This window comes from Papio anubis, chromosome 16 (assembly GCF_008728515.1).
Source record: "Papio anubis isolate 15944 chromosome 16, Panubis1.0, whole genome shotgun sequence".
Lineage (NCBI taxonomy): Eukaryota > Metazoa > Chordata > Mammalia > Primates > Cercopithecidae > Papio > Papio anubis.
Genome location: NC_044991.1, coordinates 87416973 through 87442340, shown reverse-complemented (window position 1 = coordinate 87442340; position 25368 = coordinate 87416973). Strand labels below are relative to the sequence as shown.

Genomic DNA, 25368 nt, shown 5'->3' with positions numbered 1-25368 from the left:
TGGAAATGTTTAGCTTAAATAAAAGAAGAAAACTGTCCGAATTTTCATATGAATGTCTCTTCAGTGGAAAAGACACCTGGATGCTAAGAATTGGTGTCCCCACCACAGGGTGATGGGTTATGAGGGAGCTTTAAGGAGCATCAGTGTCTGAGAAAAATAGTTGGAAAACAGTGTGACTTTGACCCTTCTTTGTACATGGCAATAGTTCTGGAATGCTGGGGCTGTCTGCTGTGCCCCACTAAATCAGGGCAAACATGACCAAATGAATATGTTGCAATCATATCCCTATTATTTTTCTGTATCTCCAATTTATTCAGGGAGCAGGAGAGATATTTAACAATTACTTAGCAGGCTTCTTTACAGAACAAGAGGATGAATACAGATAACGCTGGAAAAGATTATTGAGAGCAGAATATTGAATTATCTGTGGATGGGAGCGAGCACATGAATAATTCATTCTCCCCACCTTCCGTATGGGCCCCTCCCGGGCCTGCCAGGCCAGGCTGCGGGGCTGAGCTGAGCTGTGGCAGGGTATGTGTGGGGGAGGCATGCTAACATCTTGGCTCTCCCCATTTTGCAAACAGTGCAAAGCTAGGCGTGGGACTTGCTATGCAAAAGCAACTGCATTTCAACCTTTTTGCTTTTCTGCAGAGCATATTTAATTTCTGCATTGCTGTGGACAGTAATCAGTAATGAAGTCATTAAATGCAAGAGGGGTGGAGAGAGAACCGTCTGCCAACCTCCCCCATTAAATTCAGGTACTTTGGCACATCTCTAATTAAGATCGGGAGGCTTGGGTTCCAATTGACAAAGCTCTTCATTCCCCTGATACTTAGTCAAGAGCGCTCGAGGGCAGAGCTAATACAGCGAGCAGGGTAATGGCATGGATAATTCCAATAAATGTTTCGAGTTATACTAGATTCTAGAGGTTAACTGGTACTACCCAGAGAAGGAGGCCATTTCTGGAGGTGTTGCCAGGTCTCTTCCAAACCTACAGAAAGATGTGATATTCGTGAGACCACGGCTAAGCAATTTGCCTAGAGTCTATGGGGGCCGCCTTTAGAACCCTCAGACTCAGGACCTTCTCTTATGAAACTAATGGTGTCTCCCTCTAAGCACCCAAGATCTGCAATGTAAAATACTCCCAACTGGCTTCACCCTCGGGAGCAATAAGGAGACGTATCATGTCTATGGAAAAGACCAGGGGCCAGGTAATTCCTAGGGAAGTATATTGTTTTATTTTCCACTCATTTAGATATTTAAAGAAAACATTTTACATTTGCCGGTTATTCCAGCTTTCCCCCAAGGAACCAAGCTTGAGTGCATTAATTTTAGATTTATATTTCAGAAACCCACATCTGATGTGTGAGTGTGGGGAGTGGAGAGGGGGTAGCAGAGGACTTACAATGTTTTGGCTACTGTATCTTCAAGGATTCCTTTCTATTTAGATGACTGGAAACAGAGAGCAGCCCAGAGAGAAGGAGGTAGAGAGAGGAGGAGGATGGGATTCACCTTTAGTGATGTTTGTGAAGTGCAGGAAAGCTCTCCCATCCACCAGGGGTCGCTCTCCAAGACAGGCTCATTTTCCATCCAGAGCTGTCCTGCCTCCATGGCCAGCGAGCAGGCTTACCTGCCCACATGGAACAGATAGACACCTGCCCAGGTGAGGACTTAATGGATTGTGAAGACCAAAAGAGCTGCAGCCACCAAATATTCAGGTTTGTTCTGTCTCCTTGCTCTGTCTGTCCCTTTCCAAAAGGTCAATCACTAAGTCACCAAAAAGCCTCCAGAAATTTTGTCAGTTGTCTGTCCATATGGTTTTCAGTGATGGCCAAGTTGGAAGTCAGTTGCCTGCATTAGATGCCAATCTACAGTGTTAATTCGGGAGCTGGCAGCTCTACCTCTGCCCCACTGGATAATCCAATAACGGAACCCAACAAAACTTCTATGTGAGCTGCAAATTATAGTTAGGTTAAGTGGCCTTAAAAATCTCTATTAAGCCATATCCCTGGATTCCATGAAGCTCTAATATTCACATTATTTTCCTTTTTTTTTTTGACAGAGTCTCGCTGTGTAGCCCAGGCTGGAGTGCAGTGGCATGATCTTGGCTCACTGCAACCTCCGCCTCTTGGGTCTCAGTTAAGTAATTCTCCTGCCTCAGCCTCCTGAGTAGCTGGGATTACAGGTGCATGCCACCATGCCCAGCTAGTTTTTGCACTTTTAGTAGAGAGGGAGTCTCACCATGTTGGCCAGGCTGGTCTTGAACTCCTGACCTCGTGATCCACCCCCCTCGGCCTCCCAAAGTGCTGGGATTGCCATTAGCCATCTTTTTAATGCACAGTTCTTAAAAGTCATTTCCCAAAGGACTTCTTATACCTCTGCATCTTGAAGAGCATGGCCTGATTTTTTTTAAAAAAGGTTATAAAAATAACACTATCAGATCTATAAGTCTTATTTATTACTTAAAACGATTCATTAAAATAGTCTGTGATGGTTATAAATAATTGAAGCCATAAAGAAACATTTTGACTAAAAAGTAAGAGCTGTTCTTCCCCACCACACTCCTATTCTAGTCCTGCCCCATATCCCTAGGGGGAACCCTATTAAGAGTTGTTCTACAAGTTTTTAGAGCAAAGTTGGAAAAGTTATACTTTTGTCACAATGAAAGAAGTAACTTTAATAAGACATTTTAAAATTTAATAAAGTAACCAAGAAAGCAAGAGAAAGAAAATCTTGATAAAATTATCCCAGTGAACATGACCACAGCAGGAATTAATCTAAAACCTACAAAGGCAGGCACAGAAATGACAGTACACAGCCCCTCTCTAGCAAGGGCTAATGAATGTGCACCATAAGTAACAATAAGTAACAATAGATAACGGCTTCCTCAAGAAGCATTGGTATGCTAAATAGAGAATTAGATGAGAATCTTGTCACATGGGGAAATAAAGATTATGGAGATAGGAGAAGAAAATAAAATGAACAGGAAACAAATAAAATGGATTAGGTGGGTGACTTTTGACAATCCTAAAAACTTAGTTCTCTGTGTTTTTAGTGACTGCTGGATTTGCAAGGAATTGCTTTTTTTTTGGGGGGGGGGGCATTATTTCCAAGAAGAAGGCTCTTGGGCAATACCAACCACATCCTTTATCTAATGGCAGAGATGGGTGAAGCTCAGCTCTTCTGCCGGAAGCAACAGTTGCAGGCCGGTACTTTACATGCATTTCTTCCTACCTCCTAACACCTGTTGGTCAACAGAAACAAGTCCCTGAGAAATCTAGGAACGATTTAAACGCTCAAGACTTTTTAGATGCCCTCACCTCGTGATACCCAATAACCTAATATCAGTCAGGAGAAGGAACTTGGAGCCAGGCAGATTTGGGTTCAAACCCCAGCTACACCACTCAATAGCCGTGTAATATTTAACAATTTACTTAAACTCTATGATACATAAATTACACACACACACTCACAAAGGTGGGAGGATTCCACCAACAGGATTTCACAAATGTCTGTTTAATTCATAGAGAACTAAAGATTAAGTAGATATTTGTGAAAAGTGCCTAGAACATAAAAAATAGTCAAGAAGTAATGGTGAATACAGTCAACAAAAATTGAGATACATGAAAATGAAATTGAAAGAAGAGACCCATAAAAGAAAATCCCAAATGCTTTTGTCTCCTTGCCCTAGGCATGGACGGACCATGAAGGGACAATCTGGCTTTCCGGCAGCAATATTGCTAAGCACGGTGAGTCCTCTCTCAGCGCTGAGCATTGGTGGGGGGGGGGGGGGGCGCCGTTGAGCTCCTGCTGCATGCCAGGCCCTGTCCTCAGCACTCTATGTGCCTTTCCTCCAATCCTCTGAAGCTGATGCTTTTCATCAACTCCATTGTACCAAAAGAAAGCCACGGAGAAGAGAGGTTAATTTTCACAAGCCCACACTGCTCATAAGTAGCAGGTGAACTCTTGAATTCAGGTTTTGGGGTGGTAGGGCTCGAATGCTTCACCAAAACCACATCCCAACACCCAAATGTTCTTACTCCATCCCAGGAGCCTGCAGGCACTGGAGCCTCCTGCTCCTCTGCAGTGAGGTACCCTTCCTTCAATGTCCTGGGTCGTGCCTGGCACACACCACCAGGCCAAATAAACCACCAGGCTGCCCTCTGAGACCCACCCAGCTTCCAGTGCACCTTCCCCAACTCCCATCTCAATCACATGTCATCTCCACAGGAAGACATCCTTGGCTCCATCTGGGGAAGAGCTGTCCGCACACTGACTGCTGGTTTCCTTGCTGATTTTCATCCTCATACAATTACTGTGATGTATTTGTCTACTTGCTTGGTTTGGTCCATCCCTCCCACAGAACTGTCCCTGAGGAGGGTGGGCACCTGGGGCTCTTGTTCACTGGCACACAGTAAAGATTATGAAGTAGATGGAGGACCATCAGCTGCAGGCTGCCTGGGCACCTTCCTGATGTATCTGTCTGCCTTGTTCCCAAGCTCTGGAAAAGAATAAGGACACGGGGTCTTGTGTCCTCACAGCACGTGGGACCAGGTCAGGTATCTGTCCTAACTGCAGGGACCTGTGTCTAGGGCTACACCAATAGCATCAACCTGCCCCACAGCAACCTTCAGAGACAGCAGGTGCAGTGGGCATCCCGGACCCTGAAGGAAGCAGCTCAGTGAGGGCTGGTGTTCCTGGGTGCGTAGATCTCACGACCAAGTCCCTGGCTTTCCTAGGGATGCTGGGGGCTAACCGAAGCCCTTTAAGGAATTCCCTGTATGTTGAAACTAGCTACCAGTTAGGACAGATTCTACCATTTGCAACTGAAAAGCATGAGTAAGATGAAAAAGCAATGGAAACATTTTAGAAAAATAAAGAAAATGGGTCAGGTATTCAGAAGGCTGAGAGAGAGACAGAGAGAGAAGACAAAATTTCCACAGACTCTAGTATCCAAAATCTAGCCACGAAGCCGGCCAGGTGCAGTGGCTCAGACCTGTAATCCTAGCACTTTGAGAGGCCAAGGCAGGCAGATCACTTGAGGTGAGGAGTTTGAGACCAGCTTGGCCAACATAGTGAAACCTCGTCTCTACTAAAAATACAAAGATTATCCAGGTGTGGTGGCAGGTACCTGTAATCCCAGTTACTTGGGAGGCTGAGACAGGAGAATCACTTGAACCTGGGAGGTGGAGGTTGCAGTGAACTGAAATTATACCACTGAACTCCAGCCTGGGCAACAGAGCTAGACTCCACCTAAAAAAAAAAAAAAATCTAGCTATGAAACCTTTCCTATGATCCTGTGTATTTGTTGTGTTCTATTTCAGTAAAGGATCACATCTTTTCTCATTGCTGCCTTATGTTTTTTGTAGGAGGCCAAAATCCAGACTTAACCCTGATTTTTGTCCTCTAAGAAAACCAACAGTTTATACTGCATGCATGGATTTTCTTGGTAATAGGAATTCTTAGCAACAACAACCGAGAGATTTTATTTCTTCCTTTCGGGTCATATTGTAGCACTTCAGCATGAAAGCAGGGTGTGTAATCCACCCTCAGGATTTCAGGGTCACTGAAAGGGTCCCTACTGATTCCCAGGCCACATAATGGATCTGCCACTCTGGCTTAACAGATTGCCTGCACTTCTAGCATTATGATATAATTTGTTAGAGTCAAGTATTGTCATATATAAAGAAAATATTTTGTCAAATATGAAGACCCCCGCAACACACACACACACACACACACACACACACACGGGAATAGCTGAGTAAGTAGCTATCTGCTGTGAGTATCTCCAACCACCAGACGGTCTTGACAGAAACAGGCACCTCTTTTAGGGAGAAAGAGAGGCGAGGATTCAGAGACCACCTAGCCCTTTCCTAGTTTTGCCCTTTAGACATATGCAAGGGAAATAGTGAGATGGGTAAATAGTCCCTAGGTTAATAAAACCAAAAAGACACCAACTCCATCTCACCACGCACAAAGAAGACTTCGTTCCAGAGATGGGACTGTGTCCTGGCAAGCTTCCACAATCAGGATGACCTTGGCAAGAATGCCTGGTCCTCCTGCCCCTCAGATGGCCCTGAGTGGGAGGAAGTTGATTAAAGAGTAATTTTTTAATGGAAATGCATTGTGTGAATTTCTGCCCTTGGGACAGGAGTATTTGATTAGTTACATGAGCAGGTAGAGACCACTAAAACCTGATTAAAATTCTGCTCAGTGCCACCTTCTCTCCTCCCCACTCCCCTAACCCACACTCAGAGGCAGGTTGACTCTAAATAACACCGCAGCATATTTATCTCCCAAATCAAATCAATAGTTGGGGGCGGAGAGGCAAAATGAGCAGGAACATGGCAATTATGGGTCAGGTGAACCCACACTTGAAGTGGCAAAAATAGATTTATTCCAAGTTTCTTTCTTTCTTCCTTTATTTTATTGCAGAAAATCTTCATTACCTCTTTGTCCAAGATCCTGGTGGTTTTGCAAAGGATTCTGAGTGGGGAAGGGAGCATTCCTGGGTGTCTCATCTGTAACAGGAGGAGGAATATATATCATTCAGCAGCTGAAAGTCCTAACAGTAGCAGCCTTGATTCCATATTTTGGTTGGTCAGTGGGGCTTCACCTTGTTTCAGTGAATTAGCTCTTCATCCGCCTTCCCACTTTTCCAGTTCACGGTGTTCCATGAAGACTTGTGCTGCGATGCTCATAAAGGAATTTTTGCCCTAGAGCCTTCTGCTACAGGTGACATTGATGGCTGAGTGCTCAGTCAGTCTTTTCTCCTGGAAAGTCTGCTGGGTGCAGATGGCACTGCTGGATCCTGCACTACCCCTGGTGCATGTGCCCCTGGGTTTGCCATGAAGATGTTGCGTGAGCAGGTGCACCCAGGCAAAAGCAAGTGCAGGCAATGCATGCGGTAAGCATCCACATGTCTGCTGAATTGAGTTCCTAAAAATAGTCATCAACTCAAATACACACACACATCCAATAGATACAGCAGGTGCAGTGAACCTTCAGGGGTCACCTACCACATGGCGTGGTCCAGGAATCCCCATGCTGGAAACCACTGGCTGCCTGTTGGATTCTCAAAAGAAAGGGGCCTGGGGCAGGAGGAAGGTGTTTTTTATATTTGGAATCCCACCTCTTTCATGTTTGGGCTCCCACAGAGTCACTCACTGCTGAACTCAGTCTCATCCACCCTCACCTTGAGATGCCTTAACCCCTGGCGTGCCAATGTGGCAGGGTGCATTTTTGATGAGTATCAAAACGTTACTGCATTTTGATGACTAACAGGGCAGCAGTGTCAATGTTTTGAGTGACTCTGGGGAGGGTGAACAAACCAAGGGGATCGCCACACAGTTTGGAGCAGGGGAAGATGGGGGGCAACGTTTTGGAGGTCCTGACGAACTTGCATCTCAAAACAGAGAGAGGGTTCTTTATGCACTTGAGCCCCCGTGTGTGCTGGACCCCTGCTATACCTCAGCGTGAATGTTCTGAATTTCTGCATCAGTTAAAGGCACAGAATTCAGAGTCAGACAGACCTGGGCTCCAATCCCAGCTCGGCCACTCCCCAGCTGTGCCACGTCAGAAAGCTCAGTCTTCCGTGTCTCAGTTTCCCCAACGACACAATGAGAATCATAATTCCTGACAGAGTTCTCCTAGGATGAGATGAAGCAAAGCGCGCGTACCTTTTATCCTGTTCTGGCCCAAGATTTCTCAGCCTCAGCACTGGGGACTTTCTGTGTCAGACACTGCTCTGAAGTGGGGTCATCTTGCGCCCTGTAGGGTGCTGAGCACCGTCCCTGGCTTGCACCCACTAGATGCCAGGAGCACAACCCCCAAATGCGCCAATGACAACACCCCCAGATGTCGCTGGATGTCTGCTGTGGAGAAGAATCCCCCTTGTTGAGAAGCATTGGTCTAGCCCATCAAGAGTATCCCCAAAGTGTGGCTGCTTCCCGCTGTCGTCAATACCGTGACCACTCATGGGGACGGATAAGGAACAGGGACACTCTGCCTCACACAGCTCGGTCTGGGCAGCCACTGAGGATCACAGGCACTGAATTCAAGTAGGGTCATTCTAATGCTTTGACTAACCTTGATACTGAGTGCCTCATCCCTCCACTTCCATCCTTGACCCCAGACCCCATCTCTGCTCGCCATCAGAAGCTCCTTATAAAAACACGGTTCTGACCATGTCATTTCCTGTCTCCAAACCCACTTCTCCTGTCACTCAGATGCAGCCCAAAACCCTTCCTAAGCCCCACAGGCTGTGCTTCTCCCACTGTTTCCTACGTCCCAGCTCCTCTTCCACTGCTCCCACTCCCTAACCCCTAATTCATCTGAAGGCACCTGTCCCCTGGGCTCAGGTGGCCTTGCAGTTTTCCCAAAGACCTTGCCCCACCTAATCTCCAGTCACCCCCTCCAGCCCTGGGCAGTTTCATCATCATAGCAGTTTCATCTCACAGCACACCCCGTGGGGCTCTCTGCTCCCTTATTTCCTGCGCATCTCCTGGCTAGACGTGAGCCCCCTCTGCCCCCCCGGTGGGGACTTTGCCATTTTGCTCACAGCTCTCACCTCAGCACCTAGTGACGTGAGAGCTGTAAGCACCTCATCCATAACAGCTGCTCCGAAGTATCAGCTGAATCCATGAGTGACTGAGAGACCAAAGTTCCCTGGCGCTGGGAGAGGAGAATAAGTCGCCCAGACTCACTCACAACTTTGGCTTCATTCCACAGCAGGTCCGTGGGGTCATTATGAGTCTGCCAGGAAGCCAGTGAATAAGACATAAGAGGCCACGGCCTCCCAGCGAGGAGAGGACCCCGAGTCGGCCTCCACGGCACAGCTTTCCCAGCACAGAGAAAAGAAAATATTGACTTCACAAATTAAAAGGAACATTATTAAAATTTTACAAACCTAATATAGTGTGGCCAGTCCCCTGCTCACCTTTTCTCAACACCATCAGAGATCATTTCACGTGAACTCGCTGAAGCACAACACTCTCTCCAGGGTCCCTCTGAAGCTCCTCCCTGCAGATCGGGAGGGTTTTTCTGCCGGCTGCAAATGGACTGTGGAGAGGACACCCGGCTGGTGTGTTTATGAATCCCTGGGAGTGTCCTTGAGTGTCTTCAGTTTCTGTGTCTGCAGCAGCCTTACACTGCCTGCTCTAATTCCAGCTGCTGCCACTCTGCACCACTGGAAGCACCCTCTTTCCTCTAGGGGTGGGAGATAGATTTCCTTCTCCTGCAAATCCTTCATCCAGCCAGACCCAGCCCCTCCTGGACCTCAGCTTCAAGGAGACACTGAGAAAGGAAGACCCCAGCAACACCACAGGGTCCTCTCATATCTTATACTTTGCACCTGATTTGATCCCAATGGACAGACGCTTTGCCTATGTGGCACTGTTCTATTTCCCGTCATTTTCTAATATAAAGGTGCCTCGGGTCAACGTCACTGGGTCTGAGGGTGAGTGCTTGGCCCCCTGCCCACCCATCTCTCTGATGAAAGTGATCCAACAGTTTCTGTGCCTGGGCGTTTTGGATATCGGCTTCCCCAGGAGAGTCTGCGGGTGAGCCATAGCCTTCCTGTAACCTCCTTGCCCCTGCCTGACAGGCTCACTCTAGCAAAAAATTAAGTTTCTTTCATGACATTATGCCAAAAGGACTGGACAAATTTTCACCCAATTTTGCAAGTATGTTAGGAAGAATCTGGCTTAAAATACAGGCCATGTGACACAGTCATGGTTCATTTGGAGGAGCCTTGGGGCTCAGTAAGGGTCAGCTTCAGAGCAAACAGCAAAAGAGGTCGCGTGGAATAAGAGGATAAAGACAGAAGAAAACGCAATTGGCTGTTTCGAGCACGAGTCCCAAATCAGAGTTCCAGAAAGGACGCACCAGAATGCTGGCGTCTGCATGGGGTTGCCTGGGTGCTCCATGAACCACGCTGGGTGAGGAGGTGGGGTGGGGGGTAGGAGTAATGGGGGTAGGGGGCTGTTTACTTTCAGGGAGACAATCCTATGTGTGCACCTATGGGTGTGCTATTCTGGCCTAAGTTGTAACTAAAACATAAGTTCAAAATACCTTTTTAAGAAATGTTCTATTTTGAAATTATTTTCAAAGTTATAAAAGAATTTGCCAGAATAGTACAAAGATCTCCAATACACCTTTTACCCAGATTCACTAATTTTTAACATTTTGCCAAGTTTTCCATATATGCACAGGTGTATGTGTGCAAGCTTGTGTTTCAGAGTCATTTTTAGGCAGGTGGCACCCACCGTGCCCATTTCTCCATGATGTTCAGTGTCTACACCCTAAGAACAAGACTCATTACATATTCGCAGCACAGTCACTAACTTCAGAAAATATAACATTAATACAAAAATCTCAATGACAGATCGTATTCCAATTTTTTCAATTGTCCTAATAATGTCCTTGATAGGATTTTCTTTCCTGCACAGGATCCAGTCCAAGGTCACTTGGTGCCTTTACTTCTCATGTCTCTTTAGCCTCCTTTTAATATAAGACAATTCCTTAATCTTGAGGCTTGTTATTCTATAGCCTGTCCACCAACTGGGCTTTCCCGGTGTTTCCTAATGGGTAGGCTGACAGCCTGGTGGTGGGTAGACACCCTCCACTAGTATCTACCTACTGGCCTGATTGATGAAATTAGGATCCTCAAAGTGGCCCCAGAAATTTCTGAGTGTCCTGATAGGAGTTCTTCCCAGGTGCCTGTCCACCAGCTCGAGGCCACGGCCCCATCCGTCCACCTAGACTTCTCCCTCCTGACTGCACAGCAGCCTGGACCTCCACTTGGAGAGGCCACACTGGGCTGCCCCAGCCCAGCAGGGACTGCAACATCCTGCATCTTCCTGTCAGCATTTTCAGGGAGCTCCAGACGGAGATGAGGAGAAAGTGACCCCCCCTCCGCAGCCAGTGCCTGGGCTTGCCCCACCTAATCTCCAGTCACCCCCTCCAGCCCTGAGCAGTTTCATCATCATAGCAGTTTCATCTCACAGCACTTACACTTACACACATCCAAATCACTTACACTTAGGCTGGAGAGGGGCAGTGCCTGGGCTCCAAATCACTTACACTTAGGCTGGAGAGGGGCAGGAGCTGCCCAGGAAGGATCTCATCAGCTTCTTCCCACCCGAGGTACTGACTCAGCCACAGACAGACTTCTGCCCTGACCATCTCTCTCCTGGGCTCCCTCCAGGTAAGAAGGACAGTGGCTACAGACATACACGGGCATCAGTGCACCTGCAGTTTGCAGTAAACACCCTCCCTTTACATACCTAATGCTCACCCTGTAAGATTCTTTCCTACACGGAGATTCTGTTAAGCCCTCTCTCTGTCACCGCCACCACGATAGCCAGGAGGTCGGACGTCAAGTTGCCAGGAGCACCAAACATCAGGTTGAAGGAAGAACTGGCTGGAGACAGGTGAGGAGCCTCCTCCAAACAGGGGAAGGCTGCTACCTGGGGGGCACTCGCAGCTCTGCCTGAGTCCAGAATCGGTAATGGGAGCAGCCGTGGCCCAGGATGGGTGGAGGCTGCAGATGAGCCCTTGCTTTCCCACACCTCCCCCAGGACAGTGCAGAGACATTTTTCTCCTCATCCCTCATGGTGCCGCAGAGGCTGCAAGCGGGGTCAGTTGCCTCATGGAATATAGCTTGAGGATGCACCTTCAAGGAATCAACCTCCTTCCCTCCCTGTCTCCCTTCCCCACTCTCTAATTGGTGTTTCCTTCAATCACTCAAATCCTTACCTCAAGAGAAATCCCAACTCAGAGACCCCACATCCCCTGAGAAAGGTTCTTACAGGTTTTCTGTGTTCACATCTTAAGTGGCCTGAGCTTTGGAGAGAGGTGATCTGAAGTGGGCTCAGCCTCCCTGTGCAGAGCAACAGGCAGCCAGCTCTCCTTCCACTGCCTGACCTTGGCCCCTCAGAAGAAAGGGCAGATGTCAAGTCAGATGTCAAGTCAGACAGAATGTCCTGACAGGTCTGAGGTGCCTCCGTACCTGACAGTTCCTCAGAAGCCCTGGACAGGTGGAAGTGGCAGAGGGACGAGTACAGGAATCAAACAGAAACTGACTCCCTGGATGAGACTCAGACAAGGGGATTGCTAAAGCCTCTCCGCCCCCCAAGGACTCCTCCTCCCATCTGCTGCAGACAGCTTGAAGCTAATAGGGGTGGGTGATGACTGCAACCCCTTATGAGTTATTAGCAATACTGGTAACTGCGAAATAAAAATAACCATTGAAACACTGTAAGACACGTTGAATTGCAATTCAATTGCAATAATCATTGTTATTGTAATAGTGAGTTAGAAAATGATTTTCTGTTAATAAACCAATGAGTAAAGGACAATTGCATACTGCATGTGTGTGGGCTTGGCCCTGACCAGTGATCTGAGGATAAGCCCTCATCCCCGGATAGTCAAGGTGTGGGAGGTAGGGTGGGCAGCGGAAGAATGATAAATATTTTTGAATGCACACCCTCCTAGAATAGCAGCAACAAATCAATGGGCAGAGCACCTAGGAGCTGAGAAGTAAGACAGGCTGATAAGATCCAGAGACCTTGAATGACATTCACTTATGCGATGCTGGAGTGAATAAACACAAGCCTGGGTTAGATACTCGGTGCCAGAGCTGTTAAGGGGGTGAGCGGAGGCGATGAGAACACTTACAGCCGTGAGTTTCAGGGGCTACTCTGCTGAGTGCATTCTAGGCGTTCTCTTGTCCCATCCTCCAACCACCCAATCAGTCAGATAGTTCCACTGCTGTCCCCACTTTACAGGTGCCAGCACGGAGAATCACAGAGGCTGAATAACCAGCCCACAGCCCCGCCTGGTTGGTGGTGGATACAGGACTCCAACCCCAAGACTCCAAGGTTCTATGTCCGTCCTAAAAGACAGGAAAGTTGAGCAAGAATAAAAGAGTTGGGTCAAGGTTGTTTTGTGTGATAGGAAAATGTCATGCAAGAGAAAAACCACACACCCAGCCATAAGAAATGGGAAGCATGCACATTTGAGCACCGACAAGGTTAACCTTTTAATACAGAAATAATTCCATGTTAATGTGCTTGTTTTTCAACTTGCTGTGACACTATAGCCAAGGAATTTGCATCTGCGATTTTAAATGTCACAAAATAGATGCATTTGGAAGTGGAATTTTGAAATGATGTGTTTCTGGTTCCCTCCCCTTCACATTCCTTTCCTTTCAAGAAAAATAAGGTGTGGCCCCATATAGCACCTTCTAATGAAATTTTAATGTATTTGGGAGTATTTTCAGCACTCTACAATTTTATAGAGATGAAAATATAAAAGCTCCCAAAAGACTTCAAAACTGAATTAGTCTGCAACATATATTCAAGCTGTATTTCTTTTTGACCCAGTTTATTTTTAAAAGTCCAAAAAATATCAAAGGAGCTTCTTTCTCTTTTTTTCTCTCGGTTCTTCTTCATAATTTAACAATTATTGAACACCTAGCATGTGCTGCATGCCTTACCAGAATAATGTTATTCAATTAAAAGAGTAACCCTCGGAGGTTGGTTGCTCTGTTATTTCTATTTTAAAGGCAAGGAAACGGCACCTCAGGGAGGATGATGGACTCTGCAGGTGAGGTAATGAGCCAGGGTTTGCAACAGGGCTTCTCTCTCTTGGTTTGATACAAGTGGGGTCTTTGGTTCTTCCATAGTTTTCCATTGTTGCTATAACCCATTGCCACAAATTCAGTGACTGAAACACCACCAATTTCCTATCTCACCCTGTGGCAGTAAGAGGGCCGGCATAGGTCTCACAGGTCTAAAATCAAGGTGTCTTAGGACTGTGGTTTCTCTCTAGAGGCTCTGGAGAGAACCTACTTCCTCGCCTGCTCACTGCGTTAGTGGAACACAGTTCCTCACTGTTGCAAGACCACGGTCCGGTCTCCTTGCTGTCAGCTGCGGACCCTGCCCAGCGTCTAGAGGGAGGCTACATTTCTTGGCTTGTAGCCCCCTTCCTCCATCATCCCAGCCAGGAGTGCTGAGTTGAGTCTCTTCATGCTTTGAATCTCTTCTCCTTCCTCTCCTGTCTCAACCCTCTGAGCACTCTTCCACCTTCCCCCAGTTTTAATGACTCATGATTACATTGGGCCAGGATGATCCAGGGAAATCTTTTTGCTGTTTGTCTTTCCAGCCCTCTCCTTTCTTCTGGTGACACAGCCTCCCTCTGCCCACAGCATGACTGAGGTGGGTCCAAACCAAGGCCCAGTTATTCAGAGCCTCCTCTGGCATGCATATCTGTTGATGCCACCAGAGAAGATCACCCCACAGCATGGAGCTGCCCAGCTGGCTGCCCTGTCACATGCCAAGAGCCCACCTGTGCTGGTACAGAGTAAAAGCAATGCATAAAGGGAGCCCAGCAACAGAGAGGGAGGCAGGGAGAAAGACGGAGAAGAGAACACGTTGGGGAGGGAGTGTGGGTTGGGAGAAGAGAGAGAGAAGGAAAGAGAGAGCTCAATGAGCATCCTTCAGTCCTTCCTGAACACTGGGCCAATATTTTAATCTACTGATTGATTCATTATAGGGGTAATTTTATTCAGATTTCAGTGATTTACAGCTGAGAAAATCCAGGGCTTAGCAATGTTTTGTTCAATAACAGAGAGAGATGGTCAGCCTACTCACCATGCACCTTCTTAGAGTGTTAACTCATTACCTTAAAGCAACACTCCTCAGTGGCTGCCATGCCCACAGCTGGGAGCTGAGCTCTAGGGCTCCATTCAGAAGGCAGTAGAGCAGGGAGCAGAGGTTCCAGAACATGGTACGCACACCAGCAGCATCAGCATCACTGGGGAACTTGATAGAAAGGTCAATTCTCAGCCCCTTCCCCAGACCTGCTGATTCAAGACCTCTGGGGTGGGTCCCCCATCCGTGTCTTAAGGAGTCCTTCCGATGATTCAGTGCTAGCCTGGGAGAAGCGTGCCATGGAGGTGAGGAGCACAGGCTTGCAAGCTGAGTCACCTGGCTCTGAACTGCAGCTCAGCCGCATAGCAGCTCTGGGACCTGGAGGAGATGACCTCCGCTCTCTGAGTTGCAGCTTGCTATCAATGAAATGGCCATAGTAATTGTACTACCAGGACTCTGATTGTAAATGACAGAACTGAACTCAATCTGAGTTACAGAAAAAATGCTAGCTCATGTAAATGGAATTTCATGAGACACATGGAACTGAAGCGAGGCTGACTCTGTGTTCAAATGTTCTTGACATGTCCCCTCCCTTGCCTCCTGGACTGCTTTCCTGGGGATCACCTCATGTCCAGACAGTGTTTTCTCCATGAGAGGGAGGGACAAGCACAAAGCCCCCGCTTCCATGAAGTTTACAGTTCTGATCTCACAGCAGAAGACCTTCTCTCCTACCTCACCCCCATGACCTATTCTTATGGGGCATTTGGGGTCTCATGCTCATCCTTACACAAATCCCAAGACCAGGGGATGGCCTGTGCTGATTGAACTTGTCTCCCCTGATGGGAAGACGGGCAGTTAGCCTCATCCCAAACCCACTGAGTGACTTCCCAAAGAATCAGGGAGTTTATACATGTTAAAGAAAAACGTGGCACATCATAAAATTTTAGCATATGGATCAATTACTACAACTCTACTGCTATCATCACTGCTATTTTTGCTATTATTACTAAATATAACCAGAAATTTATGAAATTTCAAGAGAAAGATGTGTTTCAGGGGAGGGATGAAAGGAGAAGAGTCTTTTTATAAAGATGTGTCAATCAATAAAAGCCCATGCCTACTCTAAAGAACTGGATAAAAATATAGAGGAGACCATTTTTGCAAGGCTGAGTCCATGGAATCAGGAGACTTTTCCTAACACAGTCAAGACTGTGGTTAAACCTGCACCAAAAGGCAGTACAAGGCCCAAATGAATTCTAGGAATTTAGAAAATCAGTACATAAGAAATCAATATTGATGTGGTTTCTCTGTGTCCCCACCCAAATCTCACCTTGAATTGTAATAATCCCCTCATGTAAGGGAGGGACCAGGTGGAGATAATCGAATCACAGGGCTGGTTTCCTTCATGCTGTTATTGTGATAGTGAGTGAGTTCTCATAGAATGATTTTATAAGGGGCTTCCCCCTTTGCTCGTTGCTCATTCTCTCTCCTGCCACCCTGTGAAGAGGTGCATTCCACCGTGATTGTAAGTGTCCTGAGGTCTCCCCAGTCATGCGGAACTGTGAGTCAATTAGACCTTTTTCCTTTATGAATTTATCCCATCTTGGGCAGTTCTTTATAGCAATGTGAGAACAGACTAATATAAATATCAACGAACTTGGGCAATGGAGAAAAAGCTTCCTTCCCTTTCCTTTCTTCCTCCTGGAAGAAGGTGGGCGTGCACGTAAGTACTGCAATGGGGTGTGTGTGTGTGCGCGCGCGCGCTTGTCTGTGTCCACAGAAATATTACTTGATAGCACAGAAACAAGGCCTTCGCCCGCAAATGTTAGTATTTAAAATCCTAAGAATCATGATTCTTGGGGTGCATGCTCTGCTAGACCCCATGAACAGGGTTCTGAGAGGAAAACCGTTGAAAACTTCTCAATATACCTTACACTGGGATTACTTCTCTAGAAGAGCAACATGTAAAGAGAGCCCAGTGGCAAAGAGGGTAAGAGGGAGACAGAGAGATAAGAGAACCTAGGGGAGAGAGTGGGAATGGGGAGAAGAGAGAGTGAGAAAGAAGAAGAAGGAAAGGAAAAGAGAGAGAAGGAAAGAGAGCGTTCAGCCAAAGAACATCCTATCATCCTCCTCAAACACTGGACCAATATTTTTATCTATTGCTTGATCCATTGCAGGGGCAATTTCACCATCTCTAGAAAAATGGTCTGAGAAAATTAGTGTCAAAAGATGTTATTTGGTTGCTCAGTGTCTTTCTTTCCAGAGGGTTCCAAAAGGGGTGTGTTCGGAGACAGACAGAGCCAATGAGAAGCTGCACCACTTTCTCTAAGGGGGCCTGGGAGCCCAGAAGCCCAGTAGCATCTCTTCCAGAACATTCTCAAAGCTGTCACAAAAGCCCACCCAGAGCCTAACAGAGGGGACATGAGACACCGCCCTTTGAGGGAGCGCAAGGTGCTATAAGCCCCTGTGGGACAGACATCTCACGTGGCCACTACTAGAACATGCGGGCTGCCAGGCAGCCCTGCCTTCCTCCCTTAGCCTCGCTCCTGCAGGAGCCAGCCATCTCTCCCCATCCCACTTGCCTTGCTTCACCCCAGCTCAAGATGTCACCTAATTCCTGGGGCTTTAGAACTCACTCTCCAAGCAGGTGTCCTTGTCACTCTAATTTAATTTAGACCAGCAAATTGGCCCATATGTGAAAGATGTGTTGAATTACTTCTCACAGGTATCTCAGACCCCTCTGGCTGGTGGGGTGCTTAGGAGGAGAGCCCTCTGGGATTAACAGAGAATGAGGATACACACTTGCAAGCACTCCAAAATGTCCCCTGCTGCACCTCACCCCACTGCCAAGGCGTTATTTTAAGATAAGCAAGTAAGCAGTGGCTCGTGCCTGTAATCCCAGCACTTTGAGAGGCCGAGGCAGGTGGATCACCTGAGGTCAAGAGTTCAAGACCAGCCTGGCCAACATGGTGAAACCCCGTCTCTACTGCAAATACAAAAATTAGCCAGGCGTGGTGGCAGGCACCTGTAATCTTAGCTACTTGGGAGGCTTAGGCAGGAGAATCGCTTGAATCTGGAGGCAGAGGTTACAGTGAGCCAAAATCGTGCCATTACACTTCAGCCTGGGCAACAAGAGTGAAACTCTGTCTCAAATAAATAAATGAGTGAAAAAATAACTTACCTGATACCACAGAGTTAAGGGTCAGAGTGGTGGGGCTGGGGTTTGAACCCAGGCAATTTGACTCCAGACACAACATCCTAATTCCCATCCAGTGGCAACATCATCAGTGAAAAGGCCTCTGTATCCAAACATGTCCACCTTGAACCGCCATTGTTAAAACACAGATTCCTGGGCCCCACCACAAAGGTCCAGGGTGGGGGCTGAGAATGCACATTTTGAATTCCTCTGACAAGCTCCCCAGGGTTACCTTGGGTGCTGCTGGCCCACAAACCTCCCTTTGAAGGGCCCTGCACTCTATTGGCACAACAGTGACACAGTCTCTGGGCCCTTACGGCATGACTGTAAAAACCAGAGAAGAGAATTACAAAAGGAAAACCCTTATTTCTTTCTCGCTGAATATAGCAGCAAATTCTTGCATGATAATGAATGTAAAAACAAAAAATCTTTTGTTGAAACTCTTAAATGTGTATGTTTATGTATACATATATTTTGCAATATATGTTCTTATTTTATAAGAAAAATTAGTTTTTCTTTTAATAAAAACCATATGCAGTTTAAAAAATAATCAAAGAAGAGAATATTGGTGACCATCCTAAACATAATAGAGCTCTTTGAAAAAGTAAAGGGTGGCTATTTAGATTATTGATCTTGGTGTTATCTTATGGGTCTAATTTAACAAAATTCCCAGCCCCGTCTTCTGAATACCTGGGTTACAAGCTGGAGTCTGTGCAATTATGAAATCCCAGGCCACGTCTCCATCAGAGTTCTATTTTTGCCATTAATATTCTAATAAGAAAGGCTAAATGGCATCAATAGGAAGCCATGTGAATTGCCTGCGGAAAAGACTACAAAACTTTTTTTATTGTTATTATTTCAGTTTCTAGACATTTCATTGTAATGGGAGAAATCAGAGGCCTGGGCTGAGACTTAATCTGTATTTTGTGGTACAGTGAGGAATATTTTCCCCTCCTAATCTCTACTTAAAGTGTAAGTAAGAGTGCCTCTATCCGTCGCTGTGAACAAAAAGCACAAAAGGATTCAGAAAGTAATAACAAAGATAAATAACTTTGCAATAAAATTTCAGCTCCAGTAATTTTCCATTTATATTTTCTCACTGAATCATGTAGTCCCGAGCATTGCACTGTTAACGTCTGAGCTGCATCATGCAAAGTAATTTCATATCTAATGCTTCCCAGAGAGTCCCAAATCTAATGCCCCATACCCCTGCACTGCTGTGCAGCCAGTGAGTCACGCGGTTCACCCCAATAATAGGACTTCCCATGTGATTTCATTGTCTTTCCCAGGCAATCAGTCTCAACATCTCAGAGAGAACGAATTGTCAGGAAGCCCCTCCAGCAAAGGGGGGTCCGATGCTATTACTTACGCCACTTATGGTTGGAAGTTGAATGCTGAACGTGGTTTTACTGGGTGAAACCGCTGATGTGGTTTTCGGTCAGCCAGTGCAAGCCTTGGTTAGCAAGGCAATAGTTAAGTGCATTAGGGGACCTCAGAGAATGTTCCAGAGAGGAAAGGGAGGTGAAAGGGTGGGATGAAGACAGGAGGAGGAGCAGAGCCATTCTTCAGGCTCCAGATAGGGAGCGCACTCTGCTCTCTTGAAAGAAATCTCCCTCTCCCTATCGCTCTCTTTCTCCATCTCTCTCCACCTCTGTCTCTGTCTCTGTGTCTCCGTTTCTCTCTCCATATCTGTCTTTCCCTCCTTTCTACCCTCTCTCTCTCCCCTCGCCTCAGTTCTTTCTCCCCTCCTCTCTCCTCATTCTTCCTCCCCTCTTCTTCGTCTACAGAGAGATGTTCTCCATCCAGCCTTCTACCTTTTCTTCTCCTTTCCCATCCATGCATCCGTCTCCCTCTCTCCTCACTCTCTTCCTATTCTCTCCAGTTCCCTTGCCCTTTTACCCCTCCCATTCCTCTCTCCTCTCCCCCCACCTCCACTCTGGACATTTTTGTCTCTGAGCTGACCTAAACCAGATGCAGCAAGGGCTCTGTAGAGGCCACCCTACATTAGCATGCCCAGGTGCCTGTGGGTCCTCCTTGGACCCCGTGTTCATAGAACTAAGTCTATCTGTGGGGTGGGGCATGTCTCCTGGAAGCTCCTAGAAGATCTTGCTGATCTTGCTGTATGTAGGTCACTGGTCTGGGTGTTTCTCCATCCTCCATCCAGTGCACCTGCTAAACCCTACATGTTCTCTTCTTTCTGCCCCTTCTCTCTCCCTGGCTCCCAGTCCTTCCAGGGCCTTTAAAATAATTTCAATGCACAACCAGTGAGAATACAGCTCCTGGCCTCAGGCGGGAGGTGAACACCTGCTGATGTCCACCCAGGGCTGCTCCTCTCCTTCATCTGGGTTCCTGCACTTTCTCGCCTCCACCTCTTCTGGCTGGGCCACCTTGCTTTCTCATGTGAGCTCACAGTATCCTTTTCAAAAAGTCTGTATCTTTGTAATTATCCATTGGCTACTATTTGTTTAGTTAAAATCTGCACACACACACACATACGCACCTATTTGTCTATAAGTGCCTTGAGGCAGGGTCTTGTTGATGTCTTTCTCTCTGCATCCTGCACTGGATAGAATCATGTCCCTCAAAGATTCTGAGGTCCTTCCTGGAACCTCACAATGGGGCCTTATTTGGAAGCAGGACTATTGCATATGTAATTGGTTAACCTACAATGAGGTCAGTGTAGAGTGGGCTCTTAATCCAGTACAGCTAGTGTCCTTATAAGAAGAGGGAAGCCCAGAGGGATGCATGGAGAACACTGTGTGACCACAGAGACAGAGATCGAAGCCACACAGCTGCAAGCCAAGGAAAGCCATGAGTTGCCATCAAACACCAGCAGCTGAAGAGGCAAGGAAGGATCCTCCCCTAGAGCCTTCCAAGAGAGCATGGCCTTGCCTGCACCTGGATTTCCAACTTCTACCCTCCAGAACTGTGAGATGGTATACTAAATTTCCATTGTTATAAGTCACTCGGTTGTTGATACTTTGTTGTGACAACCCAATAAATCAAGTCCCCATGCCCAGGGTCTAGCACCACCCCTTGGTCTGTGCTAATGGCCATCCTGGAAATGACATGTACACATAGTATCCCATATTTAAGTTCAAGCTTTAGTCAATAGTCCCATATTCTCAACTTCACAAACCACACGTCTTAATTTGGGTAGCCCAGGAGCAGACCAAGGCTAGGAATCCAAGGGCAGATATTTTAGCAAGAGGTAACCCTGGCAAACACCAGTAGGGCTGGGGAAGCAAGGCAGAGGAGGGAAGGAGTCAATAGGGTGCCCAGCAGAGAGTTTAAGGTTACCCGTGTGGGCCACTAGGGCACAGACTCCCTGGGGACCTCTGGGAGACAGGATAGACAGTACTTTTTAGAGAATCCCACCCAGGCAGGGGAAGAGTGCTGGCTGAGAACAGGGACAGAATCTGATAGCACCTGCTACAACTCTGGAGACATAGAATTGTCACCTTTTATGTTGTCAAGTTGGAAAAGAATAAATGCAAATTCCATTTAATGCCTCTCCATAAAAGGAACATTTAACATTACCAATGTCAAGATGATCATTTTGGAATAGAAGAGAGTTTTTTATGTTAAGTTTCTGCCAAGGTCTTTCTGTCTTTGTCTTTATTTTGTCACTGTTGTTAGTGTGGGTTTTTGGATTTTTTGGGGGGGAGGGTAGTAGATTGTGTAACTAAACTTTTATTGTAGAAAAAAATTTATATTTTCAGAAAAGTTGCAAAAATAGAGTTTCTATATCTCCTTTACCTGGCTTCCCATAATGATGACATCTTACATAATCATAGTACTGTCAAAACTAATAAATTAATATTGAGACAATACAATTAATTACTTGGTTCTAACTTTTAGACAGTTCATCACTAAAAATGATACCAATCCACAGATTAGCATCTGGGAGCCACTGTCTTAATCTATCCTGAATAAGTATGTCATGGTGCAAGTCTCTGATAATTTTCTGTCTTGCTTCTGAGCAGTTGACAAGTTAAAATTGGCCTCCATCTGTGGGTGGGACCCACAGATCAATCAAGAATTTCTAAGCACACAAAGACCCTGCCCTCAGACTCAGTAGCCCATGCAAGTTAAAACAAAAAGGCAATGCCTACAAATGCCTATATTGTATACAATATACATAAATGCATGCATTCTATATAAAAGTGTCCATGGTACTCTATGTGTACAAATGGACACTGAAGGACAGGTATTCATCATCAGCTATACTAGTGGCTTTATTAAGATTTCATTTATACAACATAAGCGTTTACTTGTTCAAAACATACAATTTAATGCTTTCAGTTATATTGACACAGTTGTGTCAGTATCCTCATAATCTAATTTTGGGACGCTTTCGTCATTCTAAAATGGAAGCTCATAGCTATCAGCAGTCATTCTCCATTTCCACTTTCCCTAGCTTGTCAACCACCAATCTGCTTTCTGTCTCTACGGACTGCCCTATCCTGGACATTTCATATGAAAGGAATCATATAATATGTGGCCTTTTTTGTCTGGCTTCTTTCACTTAGCATGATGTTTTAAGGTTCCTCCATGTTGCAGTAGGTATCAGGACTTTATTCCTTTTTATCACCAGATAATAATATCCCATATATAGCATATACGGACATACTACATTTTGTTTACCCATTCGTCAGTTCATGTGTATTTGGGTTGTTTCCACTTTTGCATTACTATGAATAATGTTGCTGTGAATATTCTATGGGTTAAATTTGATCAAACGTAGTGAGAACTTGGATCTGCAGGAAAACATTCATTCTACAGTAGAAGGGCAGCATGAGCAAGCCATGACCTCAGAAGACTAGAGATCTGCGGATCTCAGAGACTTTATCTATCAGCAACACAACTTTAAGGGATGTCTGCGCTGAGACTTACCGTGTGTAGGCGGCTGTGTGCTGGACTCTGCAAGGATTATCTCATTTGATTCTCCCTGGAACAATGTCATTTTACAGATGGAGAAACTGAGGCTTGCTCAAGGTGACACAGGAGGAAGGGGTAGAGATCAGATTTAAATCCATGTTAGCAGGACTCCAAAGACCACATTCTTAGCTAGGACACCGCACCAAGATGCTGGGGCGGGGACCACAGGCAGGGGAAATGTGGACCTCGGCACGCGTCTGCACTGTTTGTCTCTTGACTGTTTCCTATCCGCTTTGCTGCTGAGTCACCCATCGCCAAATCCCAGCCTACTGTTGAAAACTGGCTTTGAAGGCAGGAGTTTAATTCTTCCACAAGATAGTCTCCCCGAACCAAATCTCATTAATAAAAGATGATAAATAAATTTTAATAAAGGACTTGCCGAGATGCTTCTGCAGCAGCACATACTGTCAAAAACTTTTCTCCCCCTTGAACAAAAAGGATCTTTCTCAGCAGGGCAAAATAATCTCCTCTCCTTTATGGCAAGTCTACCGACTGCTGGTGTGGAAGGAGCCCCGGCTTCAGGTTTGCATTTACATGTGCTGTTGTTCATCTCCCTGGCATATTCAAAATATGCCATTAATTACTGAACATCGTCAGGTTTGGAAAGGAAAAAGAGAGCACATAACTGGAGACTCCCTTTCACTCCGAAGATGTTTGGAGGGACATGGGAGGAGGTCATTGCAGTGTGACTGGTTGTCACCCCTGAGCCGGCTGGTGACAGCAGATGTCAGCACCGCACAGCAGAGAGCATCCTCCTTGGAAGGCAGCTCGCTCAGTGGAAACGCTGCCATGGCTCAGGGCAGACCATGGCTTGGCATTGATGATGTCGCTTTGTTTTATTGCACGGTCTGAAAATCTGCCTCTGGATTGTGGAGCCAAATTGCACAGCCCAAAAGGCACCGGTCCAGCAGGCAATACAGGAGCCTGCTCAGCTCTGGCAGCAGCTGTGCCAAAGCAAATCTTCCTAAGCCAAACAGTTCAAAGAGTGCCAGGGTCTTCCCTGCTCACAAGTCTTCAAGAGGCTTGCTTTGCACACGTCTTCTCTCTGTAGTTTCACAGTTTCCATTCAAGTTTACTTAGGTTTGTTCCCTACGTCGTTGCCCAACAGAACAAGAGGACTCAGTCGGATCCCTCCAACTCTGATCAGAGGCAAGCCAGGACAGGACGCCATGTTTTCTTGCTGCCGGCAGGTTCAGAGAGCACGTGCGGTGCTGTGACCGCAGCCCCGCATGGTGGGCAGTCCTCGAAGGAGACGCTCCTTTCGTGTAGCTGCCATGCCTGCTCTGTGTTTTGCATTTTGTTCGGAGTCTGTGATGTGCGCTGCACCCTGCGAAGCCAGGGGCTTGAAGATACCACTGCAGAGTGCTTAGGAAGAGACAGGAGAGTTCACAGAATCCTCGTCAGTTCTGAACAATGCTGTAAAGCAGCGTGGGCTCCAAGCAGCTCAGATAAATTGGAAATCACATCCTTTCTCCAAGACAACAACCTGCCACATCCTTCATTGTTAGACTGTGATGCTGGGCTGTGTGATCAGCCTTAAGTCATGGCAAGGATGCAGGTGGCTATGAATTGAAGCCTAGATCTGTCTAGACCAAACACAAGACGGGACAACCACCCTCAGGCTTTCCCTCCAGACCCCGCTCTCATTGCCACAGCACTCTGATTTCTCTGAGGACATTTGGGGGTTCTCATTAAGGGTGACCCACTTGTCCTGATTTGCCTGAGACTTGCCTGGGTTTAGCATTTGAAGTCCTGCATCCTTGGAAATGCCTCAGTCCCAGGCAAGCTGGAGCTGTGGGTCACCACATGTGTCTTTGCAACCCTTACTGGCCAATTCTCAATATATTTTTGTTCATCCCTGTAAGACTCATTCTGTGAATATTTAGTGAGCACCTACTGTGTGCCAGGCACTGTTCCAGGTGCTGAAGATGGTGTCAAAGCAGGCAGAGCCCCTGCTCACACAGGAAACAGACAGCGCCACTGAATCAATGCATCGCCAGCACGCTGTAGGGTAGCAAAGGCTGGGGTTCAAATACAACTGCACGCAGGAGAGACAGAGTCCTGGGGTGGGGTAAAACCATGTTAAATGTCCAACAACAGCCTCGGCAATGAGCTGGCATTAAAACAAAATCCAGAAGAAAGGGAGAGATGGGGCCTTGTGGTCAGGCAGGGGCAGAGTGGTGTGTGCTTGGAGTCCTGGAGGAAGACAGGGAGGCCAGGCATGTCTGAAGCAGAGAGGATGTGGGGGGGATTCACAGGGAGGAAGGGCAGCGCAGTGCAGAGGCGTCTTTGTCCATCCAGGCTGCACCGTAGCCTGGGTGGCTCATAACCAACAGAAAGTCATTTCTCCAGGCTGCAAGCTGGTGATGCACCATCAGAGCCGTGGCAGATGCAGCGTCTGGTGAGGGCCCTGGCTTCTGGCTCACAGACTTGCCTCCTCTCTGTAACCTCACACGGTGGTAGGTACAAGGGGGCTCTCTAGGACCTCTTTTAAGAAGGCACTAATCCCTAATCACCTCCCAGAGGCCCCACCGCCAAATACCATCACATTGGCAGATAGGTTTCAACATATAA

At 46.8% G+C, this 25368-nt stretch overlaps 2 long non-coding RNA genes across 3 annotated transcripts in view; both read right to left on the bottom strand.

The window, feature by feature from the left end:
- LOC110740468 overlaps positions 1 to 25368 on the bottom strand; it is a 157038-nt gene that overhangs the window by 22947 nt on the left and 108723 nt on the right. The window lies entirely within an intron of this gene.
- On the bottom strand, positions 6432 to 16136 carry LOC110740479. Its single transcript, XR_002515050.2, has 2 exons — positions 6620 to 16136; positions 6432 to 6524 (listed from the first exon to the last, which is right to left on the bottom strand). It is a non-coding gene; the product is annotated as an uncharacterized LOC110740479 (long non-coding RNA).